General features: G+C 41.5%; 1 protein-coding gene across 2 annotated transcripts in view; it reads right to left on the bottom strand.

Annotated features, from left to right (window-relative positions):
- RASSF8 (Ras association domain family member 8) overlaps window positions 1-11,790 on the bottom strand; it is a 95,698-nt gene that overhangs the window by 83,432 nt on the left and 476 nt on the right. The window lies entirely within an intron of this gene.

The following is an 11,790-nucleotide window of genomic DNA, read 5'->3' as shown; positions in this document are numbered from 1 at the left end:
GAACAGAAAGGCTGAGTGCAGCCAGAGCTGAGTCCACCGAGGCCCCTGCCAGTCACGAGGTGAGGAGTGGACCTGGACACCAGGGGCTACTGAAGGGCACCCCAGGACTCCAAAGAGACCATGAAGGAGCCACCTGCCTCGAGAGATTTTTAATGCAGACAAAGCTGCTCCACTTGAGAAAGAGACGCCGCAGAGAACAGCAGCAGCAAGGGCAGAGCTGGTCACAAAGCCTCAAAGAACCAACTTCCACTCCTTGAACTGGATCAGGGGACTGTAAGCTTAAGAGTCTTCTGAGTCAGTCTGAACCTGTGAACAAATGAGCTTAAGAAGGGCCTTTCAGAGGCTCACCTGTTTGAAGTCGAGAGCTTCCGAAATTACAACGCGAAGGAAGAAGAGAAACATACATGCACCTGGTAGAGAAAGAAGGCAAGACGGACTCCTAAGGGAGTGGGCACCTCCTTCAGGAAGAGAGGTTAGCCCCAGGCTGGGTTTTAGAGCTGCAGAGCATTTTGGTAGGTAAGGGAGAAGCTGAACCATTTTTTTCATATGATCAAGTAGCACATTTAGATGTTTCAGCATCAACGCATAAAACAGCTTATTAATTTAGTTCTGCTAGAGCCTGGCACACGAGGATGGATGAGGGGGTAGAGCTGGAGGGCAGCCAGGCAGCCAGGCAGGCCGGGCAGCCCTGGGGCAGGGGACGAGCGCCAGATTTCAGAGGTCCTGTGTGCTACCACAGGGTCACAGCTCAACCTCGCAGGTAGTGACAGGGTTGAGTTCTCAGCAAGTCAGTGACATCTGTGCCTCCAAAAGCTCATTTGGAGACACGCAGAAGATGGGTGTCAGGCAGGAAGACCAGACAAGTGGCGACAGTCTACATGAGAGATGCTAAATTCGAGTAGTGAATGATGGAGAAGCAGAACTTCCTCAACTGTCCAGGAGGTAAAATCAGGACTGGATGAGTGAGTCAAGGTGAGGTGACACAGGAGAGGCAAGATTAGGAACAAGTGGATAATGATGCCACGAACCCAGGTGGGAAATAAAGGAAGAAGTTGGAAGACACGGTGACCCTGAGGAACTGCTACATGGTCCAGTGGGGAGGAGTCTGCCAGTCAGAGTGCACAGCACATGAACAAACAGTATTTGGAAAATATTCTAGGCGCTCATAGGCTGCCCATGAAGGACCATAGTTAAGAAGCCCTGGGCCTGGGGCAGTGAGGGAAGGTGGGAAGAAGGTCTCAAGCAGCATTTCCCAAATGGGATGCTACTGGCAAAGTACAAGGAACAAACCTTCACCATGCAGGCTTCTGAGCACCCCTTGTGCAGCCCTACCCACTAACCACCAGAAATACTCACAACCTAGACCCTGGGACAACCAAAACATGCCCCATCTCCTTCCAAATGGTACTCCTGTTTGAGAACCTCTGGTCAAAAAGGAGAGAAGGAGGCAGCAAAGAAGGCTTGGTCTGAAAGATCAGAGATGGGAGGAAAAGCAGATCTCACCCTCCAGCCAACAGGCCATCCCCATTTCCAAAATGCAGCAGTATGTGACCACTCTCCCTGCCTCTACTGCGAGCACCTCATCTAACCCACTTCTTGCGTGAATTACTGCAATCATTTCCTAACTGGTCTTCCTGCTTCTATTCTCTTCCCCCCCACCCCGCTTTTTATTAAGTTACCATGCTGTACATGGCATCCCCAGGACTTAGAAGTTTGTACCTTCTGACCCCTTTCATCCATTTCACCCTCCTCCCTACCTCTCCACCCTAACCCTTGCCTGTGGCCACCACCAATCTGTTCTTTGGATTTATGAGTTCAGTGTCATGTTTTTTTAAGATTGCACATACAAGTAAGACCATATAGTATTTGTCTTTCTCTGTCTAACTTACCTCACTCAGCGTAATGCCCTCAGGGTCCATCCATGTTGTCCCAAACGACTGGATTTCCTTCTTTTTCTGGCAGAATAATATTCCATTGTACATATCCATCACATTTTCTTTATCCATTCATCCACTGATGAACACTTAGGCTGGTTCTATGTCTTGGCTTCCAGCTTCTATTCTTATTTCCCCTTGTAAGCCCTTTCCACATGGCAGCAAAGTGAATCTTTTCAATTTTGTTAATTTTATTTAATAAGCACTTTTGTAGTACTTACTATCTGCCATGCTTTGTTCTTTACACATATCTGCTCATTGAATCCTCACAACAACACTGGGAAAAAGGTATCATTCCTGTCCCCATTTTACTGATGAGGCACAGAGAAGTTACTGGACTATCCCGTGGTCACAGAGCCAGGAAGTGTAAGGCTGGGCTTTTAACCCAGACAGCCAGCTCCCGAGTGCATGCTCTTGCCTACTACTCCACGTCACTCTAATTCATTTGTTCCTCTGTTCAAGACCCTCAACTGTCTTCTCACTCAAGAGTGAAAACCAAGATCCTTGTCACAGCCAATAAGACCCTAGTACAGGGGCCCCCACTACCTCTTTTACCTCATCTCCTGTAACTGCCCCCTGCCTCTGTCCTCACTGTCCCCTCTACCTATGGTGTCCTTCCTCCAGACAACTACAAAGCTGGCTTGTTCGCCTTATGAACGTCTCTACACAAATGTGCCCTCCTAAGTGACGACTTCCTGCCCTTCCAGTTCTATTAACACCTCCACTCCCACCCCTGCATTTTAATTCTTTCACCTCGCTATATTTTTTCCTCCAAAACATTTATCATTGTACAAAGAATGTAAAATTGTTCATTCATTTATTGTCTAGCTCCCCAAGTAGAGTGCACTTTCCGTGATAACCGGGGTTTTGTGTGTTTTGTTCTGTTACAGCTCCATGCGTGGAAGGGCATGCAGTTCATTTCCGAATGAATAAATGAGTGAGTGAAGAAAGAAAGAGAGTGAGTGGCAACAAGGAAGCCAAGAAGGAGAAGTTTCAAGACCAAAGGAGACGGCTCAACAGTGCAAACATGCTACAAAAAGCTTTGGTTATATTGGGGTGAAAAGCTTCCACTGATTTGGGTAATTAAGATATTGGTGCCTGTGGCAAGAAAAGGTACCTCTGGGGAGTGAGCTGGCAGGTGATGGGGTAGAAGCACTAAGCACAGACAACCCCTGGAAGAAGCTGGCTGAGAAAGGAGACAGCTGGAAGGAGTGGCAATGTCAAGAGAGACTTGAATATACTCTTACCCGGCTGAGGGTAAGGAGCCAAGGGAAGGTGAGACTGAAATTCAACAGAGAGAAATGATTACAGATGGAGAAAGGCCTTGGAGATCGGTGACTCCAGCCCGTGCAGGACGAGGAGGGTCTTCCACATCAACTAGCAAATGCTCCTCTCCCGCCTTGGGTGACCTGCACTGACAGTGTTCTAACTCAGGGGCCCGCGGACCACTGGGTGTGGACAGGCTGTGGATGAGGGGGTATGGTCCTCTCCAAAGAGCCCGGAGGCCTGCTCAGACTCCCTTGAGATGCAGACTCCCTCACTGCAGTTGGAGAAGGGGGAAAGGTGTTAACACTTCACTAAGACATTTCCTGTACGTTTATTTCCCTATACGGACACATACAAACATCTCTTTTACTACAAAGCAGCCCTGAGTGATAAATCAGTAGCTCCATTTAAAGATCAGGAAACTTGAGGCTGAGCGAGTGTCATGATTTCTCTAAGGCTACCCAGGTCCAGCCAGGCTTTTCACTGAAGTGGGCACCCTTGCCAGTATATACTATATGTCATTACTCAAAAGAGTGTAAGAGACAGACCGTCGAGACTAGACAAATTAAAATGGAGGGCATGATCTAGGTTCAGAGATTTTCAAGGAGAGAAAACAGTAAAATAACTGCCACTAACAGGAAAGATAACTGAAATGTAAAGGGATAAATAGCGTATGTCCCCCGACCACCAGACTTTATTATTATGATACACAGCAAATGGCAAAAAGAGAAAGGAAAAGAGGGGGAAGGAATGTTTGAGTAGGAAAGGCTTCCATAAAGACTACTGTAAGGAAATGAGAAATGTTACCAAACATGACAAAAGCACATTTATTACAAAGTACCAGAAATAGTTGTTTTACTTTTAGTTTATATAATCCAGTTATGAATGTCAATTAATACAATAAAAAGAGATATAATAGACAATTGATTTTAAACACAGATACAAAGGCAATTCAATAGAGAAAGAAGAGCCTTTCTAACAAACAGTGCTGGGACAAATACATTTCCATATGCAGAAAATGAACTTCAATCCATAACTCACCCAATATAAAAAATTAACTCAATGAGCCAAACACCTTAACACTTTGCCAAAGACATACAGATGGCAAATACGCATATGAAAAGATACCCCACATCACACATCATCAGGGAAATGCAAATTAAAATAATGAGATACTACTACACACTTATTAGAAAGGCCAAAATCTAAACCACTGACAACACCAAATATTGACGAGGACTGCAGATCAACAGGAACTTTTGTTCATTGCTGGTGGGGACGCAAAATGGTACAGTCACTTTGGAAGACAATTTGGTGGTTTCTTACAGAAGTAAACGTACTCTTACCGTACAATCCAGCGTTTGCCCTCCTTGGTATTTACCCAAAGGAGATGAACAGTTATGTCCACACAAAAACCTGCATATGGATGTTTATTGTAGCTTTATTTGTAACTGCCAAAACTTGAAAGCAACCAAGATGTCCTTCAGTAAGTGAATGAACAAACTGTGGTACATCCAGACAATGGAATATTATCCGGGGCTAAAAATAAGCTGTCAAGCTATGAAAAAACATGGAGAAAACATAAATGCCTATTACTAAGTGGAAGAGTCAATCTGAGAGGCTATACACTGTTAAGATCTCATCGATATGACATTCACAAAAAGGCAAAACTATGGAGACAGCAAAAAGATTACTTGTTTTGTTGCCAGGGGTTAGGTGAGAGGGAGGGATGAATAGGCAGAGCATAGAGAATTTTTAGGGCAGTGCAACTGTATGATGCTCTGTGTACGATGATGCTATAATGGTGGACACATGTCATTATACATTTGTCCAAACACACAGAACATACACAAGAGTGAACCCTAATGTAAACCACGGACTCTGGGTGATGATGATTTGTCAGTGTGGGTGTGACAGCAACAAATGCACCACTCTGACGATGCTGAAAATGGAGGAGGCTATGCATGTGTGGGAGTGGGGAATATATGGGAAATCTCTGTACCTTATCAATTTTGCTGTCAACCTAAAATTGCTCTAAAAAATAAACTCTATTTTCTTAAAAAATAACTTAAAATGGATCATACACTTAAATGTAGTATTTAAAACTGTAAGACTTCTAGAAGAAAACATTGGAGGAAATCTTTATGACCTTGGTTCAAGCAAAGATTTCTTAAACAGGACATGAAAAGCACAGAGTATAAAAGAATAAATCTGTAAGTCAGGCCTCATCAAAATTAAAAATTTCTCTTCAAAAGTTACTGTGAAAAGAATGAAAGGACAAACTACAAACTGGGAGAAAATCTTTGCAAAGCATATAATAAAGGACTTATCTAAAATATGTAAAGAACTCTCAAGATTCAATAATAAGAAAACCACCAACCCAATAAAAACATGGGCCAAAGACTTGAACAGACACCCTTTAGCAAAGAAGATATAAAGAAAGGTAACAAAAAAACACAGAAAGATGCTCAGCATCATTGGTCTTTAGGGAAATATAAATTAAAATCACAACAAAATACCATGAATGACTAAAATTTTAAAAATTGACCATACTAGGTGTTGGCAAGGATGTGAAGGAACTAGCATGCTCATCCACTGCTGGGAGGGAAGTAATACGCAGTATAACCACTTTGGAAAACAGTTTGGCAGTTTCTGAAAAAGTTAAATATATGCCTACCATGATCCAGCCATTCCAATTCTAGGCAATTACCCAAGATAAATGAAAGTATATGTCCACAAAAGACTGAATGCAAATGCACAGAGCAGCTTTACTTCGAACGGCCAGAAACTGGAAACAACTCAAATGTCCATCAACAGGTACAGAAATAAACTGATGGATAATTATGCAAGGGAATATTACTCAGCCATGAGAAGGAACGCACTACTCCTATGTACAGCAACATGAATGACTCTCCAAATAGTTATTCTGAGGGAAAGAAGCCAGACCCTAAAGAGTACACACTACACAATTCCATTCATTTAAAATTCTAGAAAATGCAAACTACTCTATAGAGATAGAAAGCAAAGCTGCGGTTTGTGGGGAGGGTGGGATGGAAAGGGGAAGGATTACAAAGAGGATTGGGGAAATCTGAGGAGGGGAATAGGTTTGTGCATTATCTTGATCGTGGTGATTGATGATTTCGTATTTTATACAAAAATCAAAGTTATCAAATTGTACACTTAAATGTATGCAGTTTACTGCATATTATTATATCTCAATAAAGCTGTTCAAGCAAAAGAAATGTAAGGGGATGAAGTCATTCTACAGCAAAAAAAAAAAAAAAAAAAAAGGAGGAAATATAGCACAAATAAGCAACTTTAGGTTTCCTAACGTTTAATGGCATCAGGTATTAGAACTTACTTTAGAAATAGCCAAATTCTGCCTTAAACATTTCAAAATATTCCAAACCTATCTTTCCATAGTATTTCTACAGTAGGGTTTCAGAGATGATAGATCTATTCAAATATTTTAAGCAAAAATAAGAGTAAGATCTTACCACAGGGAAATATATACAAGATCTTGTGGTAGCTCACAGCGAAAAAAAATGTGACAACAAATGTATGTATGTTCATGTATAACTGAAAAATTGTGCTCTACACTGGAATTTGACACAACATTGTAAAATGACTATAACTCAATAAAAAATGTTTAAAAAAAAAGAGTAAGATCTTACTTTTCTGTCCAGTAACTATCCATTAAGAGCACCGTAAGTTTTCCAACATATATACTTATATCTGGAAGAATAATTTAACTTTAAGTGATCTTCCACAACAGAATTACTAGAACTACAGATAAACATGATTTAGCACTCAAAAGTCAATGGCAGTTAACAAGAGTGACAAAATATATCACCCATGTGAATAAAACCTGGTGGAAAATTATCACAGCTCTCCTCTTGTTACAACCTGTGTTTATATCTGATGTTTTATCAAAACAAAGAATAAAACATATGCTACTGAGTAAGAAAATATTTTTCTTAATGCATAAAACTTGGACAGCACTGGAGTTAATGGTAATGAGATTTGTGATACAGCTGAATGTGACAAAAAAATTGCCAAAAAGTAAGTCTTCTAAATCCTATGGCAAGGCTGTGAAATAAATAGGTAATAAATATTATTGGTGCTAAAAACCTCCAGGCAACTTATTCAAGGTCACCCAAAGTAGCCAGTAAACATGTATACATGAAGGAGCAAATTAAACTTTCTTCTCCAGCAGTGGTGGCTACTCGTGATGCAAGTGTCCTGGGGCACAGAGGCCTCCCGCAGAGGCAAATCACATGGTGTGCCCCCTCTGGCCCCACTCCCAGCACTTTCACACAAGAAAAGGCAGATCTAAAAAAGCATCAAGGTAAGGTAAAGGGTCTGGCTAGAAAGGACATCTCTCCTTGTCATGCCTGTCTGATTAGAAAAAAAAAGGTGAGGAAATGAGGGAACAGGAACAATTTCCTTTAGAGAAGGAAATGTACAGAAAACTTAAGGTTCCTTTTTATGATTTTGACCAGGTGAACTATTCAATCCTCTTTTGTGAGAGCACGTAGCCCAGAGCCTGGCACATAGCAGGAGCTTAAAAATGCTTTAATCCTCCCTGCTCTGCTCTCCCAACCTGAGGGTGCTCAGTTTCTGGCTAACAAAAACTCAGGATCCAAACCACAAACAGATATAACATTTTGGGGAAACCCAGAGGTTGAGTGTAAAGAAATAAAATCCTACAATTAACTGCAATTAACTCCCAAGTATACTTAGTGACCTACAAGATACAAAACTAGAAAAGAAGTGGAATTACTAGAGTCCAAGAGTGTGAGGGAAAATTCTAAGATGAAACTAAAGTCCTAAAAAACAAGTCAAAAGAAAATGTGGCTGATTATTTAAGAAGCAGAGGCCAGAAACGTTAACAATAAAGACAAAAGTACTGCAGGGTTATGGTGCATCAAACTAACATTTTGTAAAGAGCAACCACATGACAAAAATAAAGCTTTAAGCCTTGGCTTTGGAAAGTCATGAGACTTTTTTGGCTAAAACAAGGAATGATTTAGTGAGAGAGGGAAAAAGAACTTCCAGACCTCTAGGTGGCTCCCGTTTTTAAACAACTACGTCTCTACCTTAACTAAATGGTCAAGTGATAATCTAGTTATCGATGCAAGTCACGTCAGCATCTGGACAGGAATAAACATCCTGAGAACTCTACCTCTCCTTTCTCCCTTCTGTCCTTTGAATTCTAGCACTGAGCAATCAAAAGCTGCTGACTAACATGTTATTATAGGACACGTGCAAAATAATATGACATAGTCAGGTTTTTTTTTTTCTTTCAGTAATCCTGTGCTGATGAAAAAACCGCAGTTCCTTTAATGATGTGCTTAGAAAAGGGATTATCTACAACAGAAAAATCACAAGGGTGACACTAATTAAAACGTGTCTCAATTTATTACTACGAACTTTCCAGAGTCCCACGGTATTAATTTTACTGGTTATCTGTAAAGGTCATTTCATATTATACATAAAACCAACAAAGAAGGAACACTGGAGACAGCCAGTCTGGCTCTTCTGTTGTGAAAAGTAGATTTAACAGTGATAAAGAAGGCAATCAATTTATAAATACAAAATGCATACGACGATCTTTTTCATTACAACAGTAACTATTTATTGAGCATCTATTATATATAGCAGGCACTGGGTGAATAAACTGGGTATTATTTCTGCCCTCAAGGGCAAGAGAGAAACATTAAACAAATAGCACATAATTATTAAGTGTGATAAATATTAAGCAGGAAAAGATAACTGTGCTATGACGGAGACAATAAAGGGGTTCTAAAGTCACATGACGATAAGGGTGGCCTCCTCAGAGAAGACCTTTATAGAGCATATCTGAACCAGCACCCAAGGACAAGAAATTACTCAGGGAGGTGGTCCTGAAAGAGACCAGCAGCAGGGGCCTGGAGGTGAGTCTGCTGGAGAACTGGACAGTGCAGCTGGAAAGAGATGAAGATGGAGGACCTTGTGGGAATACTGAAGATTTGATATTTTATACCAAGAATAAGAGCTTTAAGGACTTTAGACAGCAAGTGACTTCTTTCTTCTCCTTCTGGCTGCTAGTGGGAAGAGGGCATGGGGGTGGGGTGGAGGGGCAGAGTGTGTTCAGGAGGCCTCTGCAGTGGGGAAGATGCCGGTGGCTCGAATGAAGATGGCAGCACAGTGGAGACTAAAAACCAGACAGGTTTGAAAGAGATTTTGCCAGAAAAGTAGTCAGGACTTTGTGACAAATTGGTTGGGTGGGGGTGACAGAACAGGAGAGAGTGGAAGGTAACTCCAGCTTTCTGGCCTCGGCCACTCATTAGATGGATGAGATGAAACACAGAGGAGGAACAGTCTGAAAGGCTGAGTATCAATCAAGAGCTCAGTTCTGGAGAAGTCAGAGGTGCCACCACTTACTGGCTAAGACGTGCCAGGCACTATATTAGGTGTTCTACTTGTCACAGCACCACTTCTAGTAGTAATGTCTCCATTTTACAGAAAGCAAATGGTAGATCACGGAGCTTGAAGTAGCATGGCAAGCTCCCTTGGCTGGGAGTGACAAAGTCACACTTGCCTCCTGAGTCTGTCTGGCTGGCTGTGGGGTAAGCAGTCTTTCCACTATACAGAGCTCCTGGAAACTCTCTCTACACGTTGAATTTTGAAATCTATTTAGGGTTGGAGCAAGCTAGCATCTGAGGAGAGTAAACAGGAGATACATTATTTTTTAAATCCAAAGCCTCAGATTTATGATGCATAATGTTTTCCTATCCCATTCCCATCCCCACTCTACTTCTACCTGCAAAGAGTTTTGCAATGATCTCTAGGACCTGAATGTTTTACAATAAACGAGCAAAAAAGCCATTATGCCAGGAATCAACCCTAAAGAAAAGAGCAACAACATTCTACACCAGACTTTATTTTTACTCAATTTAGTGCATACATCAACATCAGATGCATCAAATGAGTAAGAAACTGAAAAACTCATCATTTTTCAAAATGACCAAGGAATTCAAGTCAAAAATAAATGCAAACCACCCAGTACAGAGATTACAAAAGCCAAGCATTGAGACGCACACTAAAAAAAAGAATGCTTAATAAAAATACTAGGCAAAAAGAAATGATACCAAAACCTCATAGAACTTAAAATCTGCAATTCCTAAATATCTCAACCAAATGCCAAGTTCAGTAATTATGCACCCTAAAAACAACTTTAGCATTCTCTCTCCTTTTTGACTGCTTTTCTGCAGCATGTTGACACTTCAGCAAACTGAAATGCCTTTCTCATCTGCACAGTTCCAGGATTTCCTCCCTCTCCGCTCTCAGATGTCCTCCTTCAGCTACTGAAGCCCCCAAATTAGGCTTTATCAATGAGCCTAGAAAGAATTCAACCCATTACTGCTAAATGTGCCTATTAAGAGTACCAGCTTGAGACTCTTAAAAGGAGACAAAATGAGGAAGAGATTTTTGAAAGGTTTTCCCATCTGCATTACAAATTATATTTTTGTTGGGTCTGATCCTTCAAAACAGTCACCAAATTATGTTCAGTCTTCTTAAAGTGGGATATGGTCACATGTACTGTTTATGGTTTTCGGAGAACTCCCTATGGGGATACACAGAATTAAAAGTACAGTTAATATGCCAGCTAAAAGATAAAAATCTCACAAACCATCTTCCAAAAACGATAGCTCTCCATTCTGCTTCCTGTGTCCGCCGGCACCTCTCCCTGCAGAGGGCTAGCTGGCATTCACTACTGCCTCCCCCGGGGAAAAGGACAGGATGCGGAAAATCCATTGAGAAAGGGTCCCATAATTCTGTTCCTTCACACCATGATTGCCAACTCCTGGCAATCCAACGATGAAAGACTTAAGAAAAAAAGAAAGAAAAGAAGAAAGAAAAGGGGGGGGGGAGACTACCTGGGGCCTCCTACGAGTATCAGTGGTTAATTCAACCGACTGAAAATCTGAGATCTATATATATTTAAAGGTGCTTCCTGAGACCAAAACAGTTCTAATGAAGAATTGCTGAGCCACATTATATTGGAAAACCCATAAATATTAGTCCTCGCTGTCACCAAGCTGGAGGAATTTTTTTAACGCAGTGCTTTGATGCATTGAAAGGGCTAACCTGATGGATTTAAGTCAGCTATCAAACGTGCTCTGCATCTATTTCCCTTCTAAATCCCTAAAGATGGGGGCAACACTGATCCACAATTATTCCAGAGCTTGCTCTGCTCAAGATGCCATTTGATGCTGAGAAAGTAGAGGTTTAGCAACACCAGGCGGCTCTACGATGCTAAAATAACAACGCAATACTCGAATAGGAACCCAGGTACTCGGCGTGTCAGACCCTGTGCCACACGAAGACCCACATTCAAAGCCCATGTCCCTTTAAGTTCATCTTAAATAAGCTTTCTGAAACGTGCCCTCTCAAAGTTTCTAGCTTGCAAAACGGAATTACTTTTAAGGTCCCTTCCTTTGGATTCCCTTCCCCAGACGGGTTGGCGACAGGGGAGAATAGGGACGGAGGAAGGTTGAAGGTTCAAATATTTAAAAACCTGTAAACCAATCTTTTTTTTTTTTTC

Source organism: Camelus dromedarius, chromosome 25 (genome assembly GCF_036321535.1).
Source record: "Camelus dromedarius isolate mCamDro1 chromosome 25, mCamDro1.pat, whole genome shotgun sequence".
Classification (NCBI taxonomy): Eukaryota; Metazoa; Chordata; class Mammalia; order Artiodactyla; family Camelidae; genus Camelus; species Camelus dromedarius.
This window is presented reverse-complemented; position numbering and strand designations above follow the sequence as displayed.